Source organism: Bufo bufo, chromosome 5, assembly GCF_905171765.1.
Source record: "Bufo bufo chromosome 5, aBufBuf1.1, whole genome shotgun sequence".
NCBI lineage: Eukaryota > Metazoa > Chordata > Amphibia > Anura > Bufonidae > Bufo > Bufo bufo.
Window position 1 is genome coordinate 341,713,447 of NC_053393.1, and position 16,397 is coordinate 341,729,843.

Consider the following 16,397-nt stretch of genomic DNA (forward strand, 5'->3'; position numbering starts at 1 on the left):
TATCCCGGAAAATATTGTATCTGACAGGGGTGTGCAGTTTGTGTCCAAATTTTGGAGGGCTTTCTGTCAAAGATGTCAGATTTTGTTGTCTTTTTCCTCCGCCTACCACCCTGAGAATAATGGGCAGACTGAACGCCTTAATCAGTCTGTGGAACAATTCCTGAGGTCGTCTGTTGCTGATGACCAGCAATTATGGGTTAAATACCTTCCGTTGGCTGAATTTGCTTTGAATAACCGTGTTAATTCTTCTGCTGGGGTCTCCCCTTTCTTTTGTAACCATGGTTTTCATCCCCGTTTTCATTCTGGGTCATCCATCTCCTCCTCTAACCCTGAGGCGGATAGGCTATCTTCTGAACTGTGCACAGTTTGGGCGCCCGGGTTCAAATGAACCTAGAAAATGCTCAAAGTTCTCAAAGACTCAAAGCCGATAGGAAACGTTCAAGGGGCGCAAATTTTCTGGTTGGGGATAAGATGTGGTTATCCTCCAAGAATCTCTCTCTCAAGGTAGATTCTAAAAAATTTGCTCCTCGTTTTATTGGACCATATAAGATCATGGAGGTGATTAACCCAGTATCATTTAGGTTGGATCTGCCCGAGTCATTCCACATTCATAATGTGTTCCATAAATCTCTACTTAAAAGATATGCTGAACCAGTAGTACCATCAAAAGGCTCGCCTCTGCCGATTCTTGTTAATGATGCTGTCGAGTATGTGGTGTCTAAAATAGTGGATGTCGGGAAGGTGCGTGATTCCTTGCAGTACCTGATTCACTGGAAGGGGGTATGGACCTGAAGAGAGATCTTGGGTACCTGCCAGGGAGGTTCCTAGACTTATTCGAAAACTTCATTTAGAACACCCTGAAAGGCCATCGCCTGAAGTCTTGGGTCCGGTGGCCCCTCGTAAAAGGGGGTGGGTACTGTCACGGGGCGCCAAAGGCGCACTCGGTCTCCCATCATCCGCAGACCTGCTGCTTAGCTTCGGGAGTGAGGATCTGTGTTTGGCCTCGTTCCCAGGGTGGCTTTGCTAGCTCCTAGGTCTGCCTTGAGCGCCGAGTGATCACTCGGTGCTCGATTTGTCTGTCTGTCGGTCATATGACGCTGGACACGTCACATGACCCTCACTCCCCACTATAAATACAGGCAGCCTGCTGGCCACAGGTTGCCTGTTAATTTTAGGTATCTGGGGATTGTTTTGTTCCTGCATACTTACCTGATCCTGTGTTCCCTGACGATTCTCTGCCTGCTCCTCCTGTACTGTGCATCTCTCCTGTTATCCTGACCCCGGCTTCCACCTGACGATTCTTTGCGGACTCCTGTTGTACTTCGTTTCTCTCCTGGTATTTGACTTCGGCTTTTCCGGACTATTCTCTGCTCATTCCTTAGTACTGCGTAGCTCTCTAGGTATTGACCCGGTCCGTTCACGTTCCGTTATTTGTCTTGTCTGTCTTCCCAGCACGTATCCTAAGTTAGGGACTGTCGTCTAGTTGTCCCCTGTCATTAGGACTTGCGAGGCAAGTAGGCAGGGCCAGGGGTGAGGGTGGAGCGCAGTGGTCACTAGCCTCCCCCCTGTCTGTTGTGTACATTACCGTCACAGAAGGTGGTTTGATTTCTGTGTATGGTGTAAGTTCACTGGTAGAAAAATGGCATTATTGTTTTTACTACAATGAAAAACATTTAAAAACAACACAGATATGATGCATTGAAAAAAAAATTGCTCAGTGGCAGCAGATGTCTTTATTGCTATACAATGCTTCTTCTATAATGCAATGCATGTATTACAAATGGACAGGGCCGCTGATAGGCCAGTACAGCTGGCCCAGTTGTACCGGGCCCGGCTGGCAGGGGGGCCCGGGCTGCCGACTCCCGACTCGTAGGGTTGCCACCCGTCCGGGATTCACCCGGACAGTCCGGGTTTGTAATCCTGTGCCCGGGTACAAGCCTTTCTTAGACCCTGGCACAGGATTATTCATTCAAACTGCAGTGTGGTCCGACCGAGACTCCGATCGCATATTTAAGCTGTCACTCCGGGTGATCAGCTGAGCGCAGCGCTCCCGAGCCTCCCCTCCTCCCTCCTCCCTCCTCCAGTCTACACACTACAGTACAGTGATGCCAGGCAGCGCTGTGTTCACTCACTGTTCAGGCTCCTCCCCTCGCTCCTCCCCTGCCTCCTAGTCCCTCCCTCCCTCTCTCTGATAAGGAAGTGATGACATCAGAGAGAGAGGCAGAGGGAGCTCCGTGGGAGAAATCATTCTTCTTCTCCTCTCCAGTCCAGCTCCAGCAGCCTGAGCCTGCCCATGTAGTGCCCACTGTGCCCTGCCTGCAGACAACCTGACCAAGACAGTCCTGACTCCTGAGTCCTGACACCTGTCCTAGTCTGTCACTCACTTCTAAAAAGGTAGAAATATAAAACATTTGAATTGTGTAATTGTATGTAACAGTGTGGGCTTCTGTCACCCCACTAAACTCTTTTTTTTTGCCTTCTTATAATCCCTATACTGCGATATATGAATACATAATGTTATTAGTCATTTTGGTTCAGTAGATAATGAATAAAACAGATTTTTATAATATGTAAATTACCTCTCTACCAGCAGGCAGGGCGGTTACTTGCTGGTAGCATCCGCATCCTCCTATCATAATGACGCCCCCTCCTCATGTTGATTGACAGGGCCAGCGAACGCGATCGTCCTCTGGCTGGCCCTGTCTGCTATCAAGTTATTGCGCCTGCGCCGTAGCGGTCTTCAGTCGGCACAGGCGCACTGAGAGGAGGACGCTCGCTCGGCCGCTCCTTCCTCAGTGCGCCTACACCAATGACGTCACATCTACACCCGGCGCAGGCGCACTGAGGAAGGAGCGGCCGAGCGAGCGTCCTCCTCTCAGTGCGCCTGTGCCGACTGAAGACCGCTACGGCGCAGGCGCAATAACTTGATAGCAGACAGGGCCAGCCAGAGGACGATCGCGTTCGCTGGCCCTGTCAATCAACATGAGGAGGGGGCGTCATTATGATAGGAGGATGCGGATGCTACCAGCAAGTAACCGCCCTGCCTGCTGGTAGAGAGGTAATTTACATATTATAAAAATCTGTTTTATTCATTATCTACTGAACCAAAATGACTAATAACATTATGTATTCATATATCGCAGTATAGGGATTATAAGAAGCCGAAAAAAAAAAAAAAAAAGAGTTTAGTGGGGTGACAGAAGCCCTTTAAACAGGTTTCTGAATCTGTCAATCATCAGAAAAAACGTTATGTTATGTAGCTGACTGACATTAGCGATGTGCTGATGTCAGCAGTACATAACTCCCTGCCTGCCGCTGCCGCCGTTCTCTTAAAATAAAGACTTATCATATGCTAATGAGCCTCTAGGTGCTATGAGGGCGTTCCTGCAGCACCTAGAGGCTCCGTCTATTCACCCTTTGGCAGTGGCACGCCCATGTCCAGTTGATTGACGTCCGAGTTCTCCTCTTCGTCCCGTAAATCCCGCGCCTGCGCCGAATACTAAACGGGACGGCGCAGGCGTGGGATCAGGGGCGTAACGATCGCGGTGCGACAGCGACCAAGGGTGGAGACGGGACATGGTTGGAGGCGGGACATGGGCGTGGCTGGAGGCGGGGCCTGGAAGGGGGCCCTCCCTCCCTTCTGTTCGGGTTTGGCTTGAAGAAAAGGTGGCAACCCTACTCCCGAGCCATTTTAATTTTTTTGCTGTCAGTGGGCTGGCTCCAGTAACAGCAGGCAGTGTGGGGGCGGCGCTCACTCACTGACGTCACACGCCTGCTCCTCCCACTAGGCGGCGCAGGCGCGTGACGTCAGTGAGTGAGCGCTGCCGCCCGCACTTGTTACTGGAGGGTGGAGGGAGGAGGCAGGAGCTGAATGTAAGGTAGTATTTTAGTAAAGAGATGAGCGCTGTGCCTGTGCTAAAATTAAAGTTACTGTCTGCAGCCTGCACGGCTGCACCGATTTATTAATGTATACTACTGTGAGTGGCGGGGGGGGGATCTATATGGATGACGTCATGACGGCACTGTTATAGGGAGGGCGGGGGATCCGTGGATGGCACTGTTATGGGGGGGGGGTCTGTCATGTGGATGACACTTATGGGGGGGGCCGGGGGGTCTGTGGATGACACTTATGGGGGGGATCTGTGGATGGCACCATTATGGAGGGGGATCTGTGGATGACACTGTTATGGGGGGGATCTGTGGATGACACTGTTATGGGGGGATCTGTAGATGACACTGTTATGGGGGGATCTGTGGATGACTGTTATGGGGGGGATCTGTGGATGGCACTGTTATGGAGGGGTATCTGTGGATGACACATAGCATAAGATGCTATATACGGTATGTGTCATCCACAGATCCCCCTCTATAACAGTGCCATCCACAGATCCCCCCATAACAGTGCCATCCACAGATCCCCTCCATAACAGTGCCATCCACAGATCCCCTCCATAACAGTGCCATCCACAGATCCCCTCCATAACAGTGCCATCCACAGATCCCCCCCATAACAGTGCCATCCACAGATCCCCTCCATAACAGTGCCATCCACAGATCCCCTCCATAACAGTGCCATCCACAGATCCCCTCCATAACAGTGCCATCCACAGATCCCCTCCATAACAGTGCCATCCACAGATCCCCTCCATAACAGTGCCATCCACAGATCCCCTCCATAAAAGTGCCATTCACAGATCCCCTCCATAACAGTGCCATTCACAGATCCCCTCCATAACAGTGCCATTCACAGATCCCCTCCATAACAGCGCCATTCACAGACGACCCCCCAGCGCCATAAATATCACTTGTAGACAAATCTGCATGTTGTTTCAAGGCGGCGTCTGGGGAGGGGCCAAGGGCGGGGCCAGGGGTGTGGCTGAAGGAGGGATCAGGGGGTGGAGCTGAAGGGGGCCCCGTCATGTATGCTGTACGGGGCCCCATGATTTCTATCAGCGGCCCTGCAAATGGATATGATTCACTGGAAAATAAAATTTACACTTGTTGCTCAGCAGTCAGCACTGCAGCATAATGCTAATTGTACTGGGGGAAAAAACAGCTGTTTTTTGTTCAAATCAGAAAAAAAATGTTCTTTTCTGTAGGTGGCTGCTTTTGAGGTTCTGCAGCAACTATAGCTGTGTTATAAGGCAGTAACTGCAGCTAGAAGGCACTGCCTATGTCAACCACACCCAGTCTCAGCTCCCCACTCCCTGAAAGCTCTTCCTGCTCATATTTCCAATTCTACACAATTATTCTTTTATCTTGTCTTTCCCTTAAAGTTTGATTGTGAATGTATTTTGTATAAGATCATTTCCTATCAGACACTGCTATACCCATCCACCTTCATCAGCAGCTAAAAATAAAATGGTGTTCTAGTTGTTCTGTTATGGCACCTCCCTGCCTGCTTCCCTCACTGATTGGCTCATCCAGGCTGTCTGTCAGTCTTGAAGTCAATCAAGGCAAGCCCTCCCCACTTCCTTTCAGGGTCATGTAAGTGTCCTTCTTCTTGTTCCCTCATGGGCTTTCCCACCAACATATGCAGTAAAATGGCGCTTCACACCATTTATCTGATATGAACTTGAAAAGCTTCAGATTCATTTTGTGAAATTAGTAACAAATACAGTTTGTTACAAATTGATTTGCTTACCCCTACACTGTATATGACAAAAAAGCGTCATGATATGTACCTTATGTTTTATAGTACAAATGACATCAAATAGTCTAAAACTGTAACCACATACACTGTTATGTTTTTAATTGTATTCCACAAATAGGGAGATTTGATTATTTGTAATCAGAAAATATCTATTTACAACACTAATAAATCAATTCTAATCTATCCCCATTGCAAAGGACTGAATTGACTTCCCCAGCAGATGCTAGGGAAATCATGCAGAAAACGTTGAGTACATTGCCATAGTATGCTATTTAGGAATATTGATTTTCCACACAAAAAATAAAACACCTGCAATGAAGTCATGATAAAGTTTCTGAACACTTCTTCACACCTCAAAGCCTTGCCATATCAATCCTACACAGTGAATTATTGCTGAGAGAAACAACAATACAAAACAAGCTCCTCTAGAATTTTGATTTAAAAAATTGGTATACTGTTAAAATACTCTGATACAAGTATTCCATCATCAGTTAACTTTGCATACCATTTTAGTGTATGTGTAATATGTAATTAGAAACTAACTACATTACTTAATAATGTCTATCTATCTATCATCTGTACTGAATGATTATTAATAAAGATGAGCAAAGTTTTCAAAAATTCAATTCATTACAAATTACTTTGTGACGAATAACATTTGTATGGAGCCGCTGCAATGATGGAGAACAGCGATCACGCCGCCCCTCGTCACTTAACTCATCAGATGCTGATTCAACACTGATCGCGGCATCTGAGAGTCTCATTCAGCCTATCAGGGTGTTAATCGGGTTAAAACAAAAAAATATATACACTCACCTCATCCATTTCATCGCAGAGGGGCTGTTGAGGCAATCTTGATGGAAGAAAATGTGTCAATCACCGCACCCACCCAGCATGATGATCTGGTGGCGTCACACGTCAATTAGCGCCTTTTCATCAATCAAGTTTATCATGGCACCTGTTTACCATGTAGCAGAAAGACACTTTGAGCAGGACAATACACCATGCCATAAGGGCCACATAGTCAAGAGCAGGATACTATGCCACAAGAGCCACATAGTAATGGATTGGTTCCAGGAAAATGTCAGTGAGTTTGCCTTGGTTCTCTGGTTTCCACTGTCCTATAGAGCATCTCTGGCATGATGTAAAATGGGAAAAGACGAAACACATACAATGCGACAATTCACTGCAATATAAAGTACAAAATTGCATAAAAATTACAAGTGCTACACTAATAAGTGAGAGATACTTGGCAAATCGTTTTGTACAAAATAATCTGAGCCTGTCTGCCGAACATCAAGGCAATCTCTATTAGACGGGTTCCTACGCTAAATTCTACCTGTTAGGCGCCATGACGGCTACCATACACTTCAGGGAGTGTAGGTTACACAGCAGGCCCACTCCACAGCATCACCGCCGCCAATGCATACCAAGGGTTGCAGTGAGAGTCCACAAACTCTCACTCCTGGTGCAATGGCTTCAGTGAGTGAAGTGGAGCAGGCCTGACTATGTACTGACACTAATTAAAATCAGCCTGTGAGGCAGACAGGGTGGTCAGGAGTGCATGACTGGGGAGGCAGCCACACCTCCAGCAAAGACTGCAAAGAAAAACCAAAAAAGGGGGTCAGTCAGCACACCAAACCGCAGGAGCACATTGCGAAGGCAAGGAAAAACATGAAAAGACGAAACACATGCAATGCGACAATTCACTGCAATATAAAGTACAAAATTGCATAAAAATTACAAGTGCTACACTAATAAGTGAGAGATACTTGGCAAATCGTTTTGTACAAAATAATCTGAGCCCGTCTGCCGAACGTCAAGGCAATCTCTATTAGACGGGTTCCTACGCTAAATTCTACCTGTTAGGCGCCATGATGGCTACCATACACTTCAGGGAGTGTAGGTTACACAGCAGGCCCACTCCACAGCATCACCGCCGCCAATACATACCAAGGGTTGCAGTGAGAGTCCACAAACTATCTCACTCCTGGTGCAATGGCTTCAGTGAGTGAAGTGGAGCAGGCCTGACTATGTACTGACACTAATTAAAATCAGCCTGTGAGGCTGTAAAATGCGTTCAGATTCTACAGAATCAGAATTCATCCCAAATTTCCTAAAAAAATTCAGATTGTATTAACTTAAATTTATTGTCATTCATATCATGCCACCAGATCTAAGATGTGCTAATTTGTATATACAGTGTTGTTTGAAGAACCCCAGAGAAGTGTTGACTATATTACAATACTGCTCATGTGTACTTGGTGCTCTCCATAAAGAGAAATAGTACCCCAACAAAGGCATCTTAGGCAGCCAAGCACATTTTATTTGCTCTGCTCTGTTATAGAGTAGTTACTCAGTAAGAGCTGGGTTCCTGGTTTCAGACACCTTTGGAAAGGAGACTGGCTTGTATGTTTCTTTTCCACAGAAGTATTTTGTCAGGACACAAGGACAATATAAATCATGGATTTTAATTGGTTCTTCCCTTTTAATTGTTTGTCATGCAAATGGTGAGATATTCGATACCTAGCTGCATTACTTGATTATGAAGTAACTGTACATGTGTAATAACCTTCAGATGGGGCTAGGAGGGGGCAGGAAAGTAGAAAACACTTTATGGCAATTAGCTCATCTCCGTTGAATACATCATCATAAGATGTCTTGTTATCACCTCTCTTTGTATCATATGAGCATCAGCCGATTGCTATGTTGGGTGCTGGTCTATCTGGAGCCCACCCATCTGTTTGATGACTCACGGTTACTTATCTTTGTCTTTGTATATACACATGTAGCCAAGCAAAAATGTACTCTGATAACTCTGATAACATGTCACAGTGTTATCCCTTGCCATCTTGTGACAAAAGCCATTGAAATACGTTGAAAAAGTTAGACATGTTTTACTTCACTCATTCACCATCAAGTTTAGCTCAGTTGCATCTGCATATCTTTTGTCATAGTTCAGTAAACTCTTCATGCACCTAAGTCATGTTAAGTCTTTTTTCCCGAACTTCAGATAATAATTCAAAAAACAATAGGTAAAAAATCTTATTATAAAAAGGCACTGAATTAAAAATTTGATGCTACTACTAGAAGAAATTATATTATGAAAACAGTTCAAGGCTACAACCAAAAACTTGGTGGATAAGAAAATAGGGGAAAGTTGATCTATGAAGCACAAGCATGGAAATAGATAAAAAATATTATTTTGAAAAGCACTGAATGGAACAGTGTGAAGCTACCACCAAAAAGTTCATCAATAAAATATAGGAGAAAATTTATATCAGCTTCTAACAGGCCTATTTTTTTTTGCAATTTAGTTTGTGCAAATCAAGAGGAAAAGATCTGCATTCTGCACACAAAAATAAATAAATGTGCAATTCAACTTTCATGCCAAAAGGATTAGAAAAAGAGTGTTTCACACCTAAAGATACAGCATAGCCATTGAATCATTGCTCAGACTTTTAAACAGGCTTCCCAGCAAAACTAGGATAATAGCTCTTCCAGGATAAAACCCTTTATCACCGCAAAACAAAGTCAGTTTTTCTAGTTGAGAGGACCTCTGTTTGGGCACTATTTCTATTATGAAAACTAGCTAATATATGAGATACTATTTTTGGCTGCCCTTGGTTTCTAGGGAAAAAAAAAAATGTGAATTAGCATGTCCAGCATCAGCTAGAATCAGAAAGGATTATATTTATTTTTATTTTTGTCAGGAAAGCTAATTTGAATATTTTTCCCAAAACCCAGATATGTAAATTGGCTTTTTTGCAAAAAAATAAAAATAAAAATAAAAAAGGTAATTCTTTCTGATGCAAACCTGCGTTAGACGTGCAATTTTGTATGTATTTTCCCAAAAAACAAAAGGAGTGTTTCAGCAAGAGAAGCAAATTTTGTCTGTTCACTCCTAGTTATGTTGGAAAACTGTTTAAAAGTCTGATGAATGATTGAATGAAGATGTTGTATATGTAGGTTTAAATTTTTTTTTTTTTATTGTTTTGAAATGAATACTGAATTGCACATGCCTTTCTCATGCAGATCTCTTTCTTGATTTGTCTTTTTTTATTTTTTTATTAGGGACATATAAAAGTGTAGCAGAGTACTATGCTAGCCATCAGATGATTGGCTGTTCAAATTCCTTCGTATGGCTACATCAATGGAAGAATAAATGAGTTCTAAGACACTCTTGATAGGTTGGGATGAAAAGATTAAAAAAACATCTGCCGGCTTATGAAGGCCAAAACTGGTTGCAGCAGTAGCAGACTTTTTTCTTTCTGTCTGTTTATGTATCTTTGGGATCTAAAATTCTAAGGCCCCTTTCACACGAGCGAGTATTCCGCGCGGATGCGATGCGGGAGGTGAACGCATTGCACCCGCACTGAATACTGACCCATTCATTTCTATGGGGCTGTGCACACGAGCGGTGATTTTCACGCATCACTTTTGCGTTGCGTGAAAATCGCAGCATGCTCCTCTTTGTGCGTTTTTCACGTAACACAGGCCCCATAGAAATTAATGGGGTTGCGTGAAAATCGCAAGCATCCGCAAGCAAGTGCGGATGCGGTGCGATTTTCACGCACGGTTGCTAGGAGACGATCGGGATGGAGACCCGAACCTTATTATTTTCCCTTATAACATGGTTATAAGGGAAAATAATAGCATTCTGAATACAGAATGCTAAGTAATACAGGGCTGGAGGGGGTTAAAAAAAATAAAAAATCATTTAACTCACCTTAATCCACTTGCTCGCGATGCCGGGCATCTCCGTCTGACTTTTACTGTATAGGACCTGTGGAGAGCATTAACTATAGTTTAAGGACCTGGGATGACGTCACTCCGGTCATCACATGGTACGTCACATGATCTTTTACCATGGTGATTCACCATGGTAAAAGATCATGTGACGTACCATGTGATGACCAGAGTGACGTCATCCCAGGTCCTTAAACTATAGTTAATGCTCTCCACAGGTCCTATACAGTAAAAGAGTCAGATGGAGATTCCCGGCATCGCGAGCAAGTGGATTAAGGGGAGTTAAATGATTTTTTATTTTTTTTAACCCCCTCCAGCCCTGTTTTACTTAGCATTCTGTATTCAGAATGCTATTATTTTCCCTTATAACCATGTTATAAGGGAAAATAATACTATTTACAGAACACCGATCCCAAGCCCGAACTTCTGTGAAGAAGTTCGGGTTTGGGTACCAAACACGCGCGATTTTTCTCACGCGAGTGCAAAACGCATTACAATGTTTTGCACTCGCGCGGAAAAATCGCTGGTGTTCCCGCAACGCACCCGCACATTTTTCCGCAACGCTCGTGTGAAAGAGGCCTAAGAGGAAAAGTTTTTGAATGTAAAAATTTAGATCAAAAAAGTTATGAAAAGTACACTATTTTTAGGTCTTTCTTTACATTTAAAGGGTTATTCAGATCTCAGCCAACCGTTGATGAGATGGAAATACCTGTGGTATGCAACTGCTAGAAGTGACTCGGGTCATGGTAACATCCAATCAGGCTGTGCTACCCTGTTTCTGTAACTCAAAAACACAGAAATATAGTGGCAATACTGGAGGAGCGGCTCAACCCCTAACACTGTAGCGTGTTTTACATTGGGGGAGCAGCCCCACCGCATGTGGACCGCAGCAAACGACTATCCCCAGCAAAAAATGCATACGGTGGAGGATGTCGGCGCGGTCCACATGCACCACAAGGGCATCCTACACAAAACGGAGCATTGTGCGGATGTAAATACAATCATATAAATCACAGAAAAAATGCACCAAACGGATATGCCACTGACTATACTGGCTAGTCATAAATGCAGATATTAAAAGCTGAGACTTTCGCCAATATATTCCTGTCAGGAAAATATCGGAGCCCATCATTGCACCACGTCACGGTCACTCAGCATGGCAAAGGGTCCTACCACTACGCTACCTATGGTGTGAACACGGTCTGAAGGCGATGTAATCCAGCTCGCAGCCAGGCTTCCACACAAACGCCTAGCAGGACAACTAGTGCAATGTGAACAAAGCCAAGACTGCAAGCCACGCCCATATCAGACCCTGTGATGGAGGTCACCAGGTGCAAAAGAGTGTTTGAATGCCAGGTAACGGCACATACACTACATATAAAACAAGACAAAAACACAGAAATATAGTGGCAATACTGGAGGAGCGGCTCAACCCCTAACACTGTAGCGTGTTTTACATTGGGGGAGCAGCCCCACCGCATGTGGACCGCAGCAAACGACTATCCCCAGCAAAAAATGCATACGGTGGAGGATGTCGGCGCGGTCCACATGCACCACAAGGGCATCCTACACAAAACGGAGCATTGTGCGGATGTAAATACAATCATATAAATCACAGAAAAAATGCACCAAACGGATATGCCACTGACTATACTGGCTAGTCATAAATGCAGATATTAAAAGCTGAGACTTTCGCCAATATATTCCTGTCAGGAAAATATCGGAGCCCATCATTGCACCACGTCACGGTCACTCAGCATGGCAAAGGGTCCTACCACTACGCTACCTATGGTGTGAACACGGTCTGAAGGCGATGTAATCCAGCTCGCAGCCAGGCTTCCACACAAACGCCTAGCAGGACAACTAGTGCAATGTGAACAAAGCCAAGACTGCAAGCCACGCCCATATCAGACCCTGTGATGGAGGTCACCAGGTGCAAAAGAGTGTTTGAATGCCAGGTAACGGCACATACACTACATATAAAACAAGACAAAAACACAGAAATATAGTGGCAATACTGGAGGAGCGGCTTAACCCCTAACACTGTAGCGTGTTTTACATTGGGGGAGCAGCCCCACCGCATGTGGACCGCAGCAAACGACTATCCCCAGCAAAAAATGCATACGGTGGAGGATGTCGGCGCGGTCCACATGCACCACAAGGGCATCCTACACAAAACGGAGCATTGTGCGGATGTAAATACAATCATATAAATCACAGAAAAAATGCACCAAACGGATATGCCACTGACTATACTGGCTAGTCATAAATGCAGATATTAAAAGCTGAGACTTTCGCCAATATATTCCTGTCAGGAAAATATCGGAGCCCATCATTGCACCACGTCACGGTCACTCAGCATGGCAAAGGGTCCTACCACTACGCTACCTATGGTGTGAACACGGTCTGAAGGCGATGTAATCCAGCTCGCAGCCAGGCTTCCACACAAACGCCTAGCAGGACAACTAGTGCAATGTGAACAAAGCCAAGACTGCAAGCCACGCCCATATCAGACCCTGTGATGGAGGTCACCAGGTGCAAAAGAGTGTTTGAATGCCAGGTAACGGCACATACACTACATATAAAACAAGACAAAAACACAGAAATATAGTGGCAATACTGGAGGAGCGGCTTAACCCCTAACACTGTAGCGTGTTTTACATTGGGGGAGCAGCCCCACCGCATGTGGACCGCAGCAAACGACTATCCCCAGCAAAAAATGCATACGGTGGAGGATGTCGGCGCGGTCCACATGCACCACAAGGGCATCCTACACAAAACGGAGCATTGTGCGGATGTAAATACAATCATATAAATCACAGAAAAAATGCACCAAACGGATATGCCACTGACTATACTGGCTAGTCATAAATGCAGATATTAAAAGCTGAGACTTTCGCCAATATATTCCTGTCAGGAAAATATCGGAGCCCATCATTGCACCACGTCACGGTCAGTCAGCATGGCAAAGGGTCCTACCACTACGCTACCTATGGTGTGAACACGGTCTGAAGGCGATGTAATCCAGCTCGCAGCCAGGCTTCCACACAAACGCCTAGCAGGACAACTAGTGCAATGTGAACAAAGCCAAGACTGCAAGCCACGCCCATATCAGAGCCTGTGATGGAGGTCACCAGGTGCAAAAGAGTGTTTGAATGCCAGGTCCACTTGCTGCGGTCCACATGCGGTGGGGCTGCTCCCCCAATGTAAAACACGCTACAGTGTTAGGGGTTGAGCCGCTCCTCCAGTATTGCCACTATATTTCTGTGTTTTTGTCTTGTTTTATATGTAGTGTATGTGCCGTTACCTGGCATTCAAACACTCTTTTGCACCTGGTGACCTCCATCACAGGGTCTGATATGGGCGTGGCTTGCAGTCTTGGCTTTGTTCACATTGCAACTTGAAGGGAGGAATAGGAATAAGGTTGCGGCACTCACCGAAATGTATCAAAGGTGTCTTTTATTGTGGCTTCCTCAGCAGGTAGCAGAAAGGATCCGGGGCGGACACATAGTTGCAAGCAGCGACGGCCGTTTCGCGCGCTACGACGCGCTTCCTCAGGCCACTGATTACGTCATTGCGCATACATGCGCTTTATACGAAGTGGATAGGGGGACGGCCGACGCCGTCAGCAAGTATCTCACTCCCACAGATGTGACGTGATAAAAATACATGCAAATCAACAGGTAAGGTTACAATCCAATGGTTAATTGAGCCAAAACAAGACAGATATAGAAAACATACAAAGGAAGGACGAATATTAAAGCGTACATATAAGGCAAGTCGCAAAATTACATCTCTATATCGAGGTCGAGATGCTACGGCAGTAAGTTAAGATTCCTTAATATGAACCATGGTCCACGGTATGTATATAAAGCCTCATCAAATAGGCGAAATGTTTTTAGGGAAAGACAAAGGGAAAGGATCCACTTCTACATGGGAAAGACAAGTCGCATAAAATCCCTCCAAACATGAGCGCATGAAGTTTCACAAAAATACAGACATGTCATTTCTATCATTCATTCCTACCGCATGCATGGCCTCCGTGCGCATGATCCACCTTGCCTCCCTCTGCAGGAGCAGGCGATGCCGGTCACCACCCCGAGGGATGGGGCGGACATGCTCTATGCCCGCAAAGGAGAGGCAACGCGGATACGCGTCGTGGGCCGTGCGGACATGTTCAATGAGGCGTGGACTGCCTCTGCCTGATCGAATAGAGCCAATGTGTTCGCGAATTCGCTCGAACAGGGGGCGAATTGTCTTTCCGATGTAGAAGCGTCTACAAGGACAGAAAACCACATATACTACATAGGACGTACGGCAATTAATAAAGTCCCGTACTGTGTGCGATACACCACCTATTTGTAGATACCTAGAGCAGACATTAAGTACGCAGAAGGAACAATGGCCGCATCTAAAATTGCCCGTCGGTTTTTTCAACCAAATTTCATCTCTAGGTGAAGAAAAGACGCTTCTGACTAACTTGTCTTTAATTGTGGGGCATCTTTTAAATGTGACCAATGGTCTGTTTTCAGTGAAGCTGTTAAGAGTGGGGTCTCCCTTGAGAAGGTCCCAGTTTCGATTGATGGTCTGCCGGACCATTTCAGCGACCGGACTATATTGAAAAGTGAAAGCAAAACGTGAGGGTTTAGTACTGTTGCTCCGTTCAGTGAGCAAGGAATTACGGTCAAATGAAGACGCTTTTAATAAGGCTGCGGAGACTTCTCGCAGTGGATAGCCCCTACTAATGAGTCTAGCTCTAAGTTCTCCAGCTTGGCGAAGAAAACCTTCGTCCGTGTCATTGATCCTTCGCAGACGGACGAACTGTCCGTATGGAACTGCGCGTTTGACTGAAGATGGGTGGAAGCTGGTCTGGTGGAGGAGCGAGTTTGTCGCTGTCGGCTTACGGTGGCCACAAGTGTGCATCACTCCATCTTTTACCGTAACATGTACATCTAGAAAATCCAGAACTTCACCACCAAAATTGATGGTGAACTTCATGTTCATGCGATTGCATGCGTTAAGGTGATCAACAAATGCACGACACGACTCCTCGCTCCCCGACCAGACCAGAAAAATATCGTCCACATATCTTAAGAATAGGCTGATGTGGCTCACATAGGGGTTATCCACCGCGAAAATATAGGTCTCCTCAAATACCGCCAGGTACAGGTTGGCAAATGTGCACGAGACAGGCGTGCCCATGGCCGTGCCTAGTACCTGGCGGTACCACTGTCCATCAAATTGGAAGACATTGTTTGACAAAACAAGGTCTAATGCCTTGTGGACGAAGTCAATGAAAACCGCGCTCTTATTGCTTCTGCTGAGGACTGTATCAACAGCCCTCAACCCAAGGTCATGGGGTATTCTAGTATATAGGCTCTCGACATCCAAGGACACGAGACTGAATTCCTCCCGCCACTCCAGACCTCGGAGTGCCCGGAGGAAGTCTCCCGTATCCTTGAGGTATGTCGGAGTGCTCCTTAGTAATGGTCTAAGGAGCCAATCAATATAGCCAGATAGAGGTTCCAGCGCTGAACCGATGCCTGCCACGATGGGACGTCCCGGAGGTCGGGTGAGGGATTTATGGATTTTTGGTACGAAATGCCAAGTGGGGATTTTTGGGAAGGCTGGCACGAGTTTATCCCTAAAATTTTTAGGTAAAAACCCGTTATATATGTGCTGATCAATAAACCGGCAAAGTTTGGAAGATATTTCAGGTATCGGGTTCCCCCTTAACTTCATGTAAACTGTACTGTCTCCCAACTGTCTATTGGCCTCCTCCATATAATACTCCCTAGACATCAGGACCACGTTCCCTCCCTTGTCGGCCGGCTTAATCACCATATTTTTCTGCTTCCCTAACCACAATAAAGCATGAGATTCTTCCGCCGTGAGGTTGGAAGGTGCTGCTGGATACACCAGCGCACGTATTTCTTTCAAAACTTGCTTGTGGAACAGGTCAATTGGTGAGCCGGCCGGCATGGGAGGAAGGAAG

General features: G+C 45.7%; 1 pseudogene; it reads left to right on the plus strand.

The window, feature by feature from the left end:
- Nucleotides 1-14,608, plus strand: part of LOC121002518 — a 112,503-nt pseudogene extending 97,895 nt beyond the window's left edge.
- Nucleotides 14,609-16,397: the final 1,789 nt, after the last annotated feature.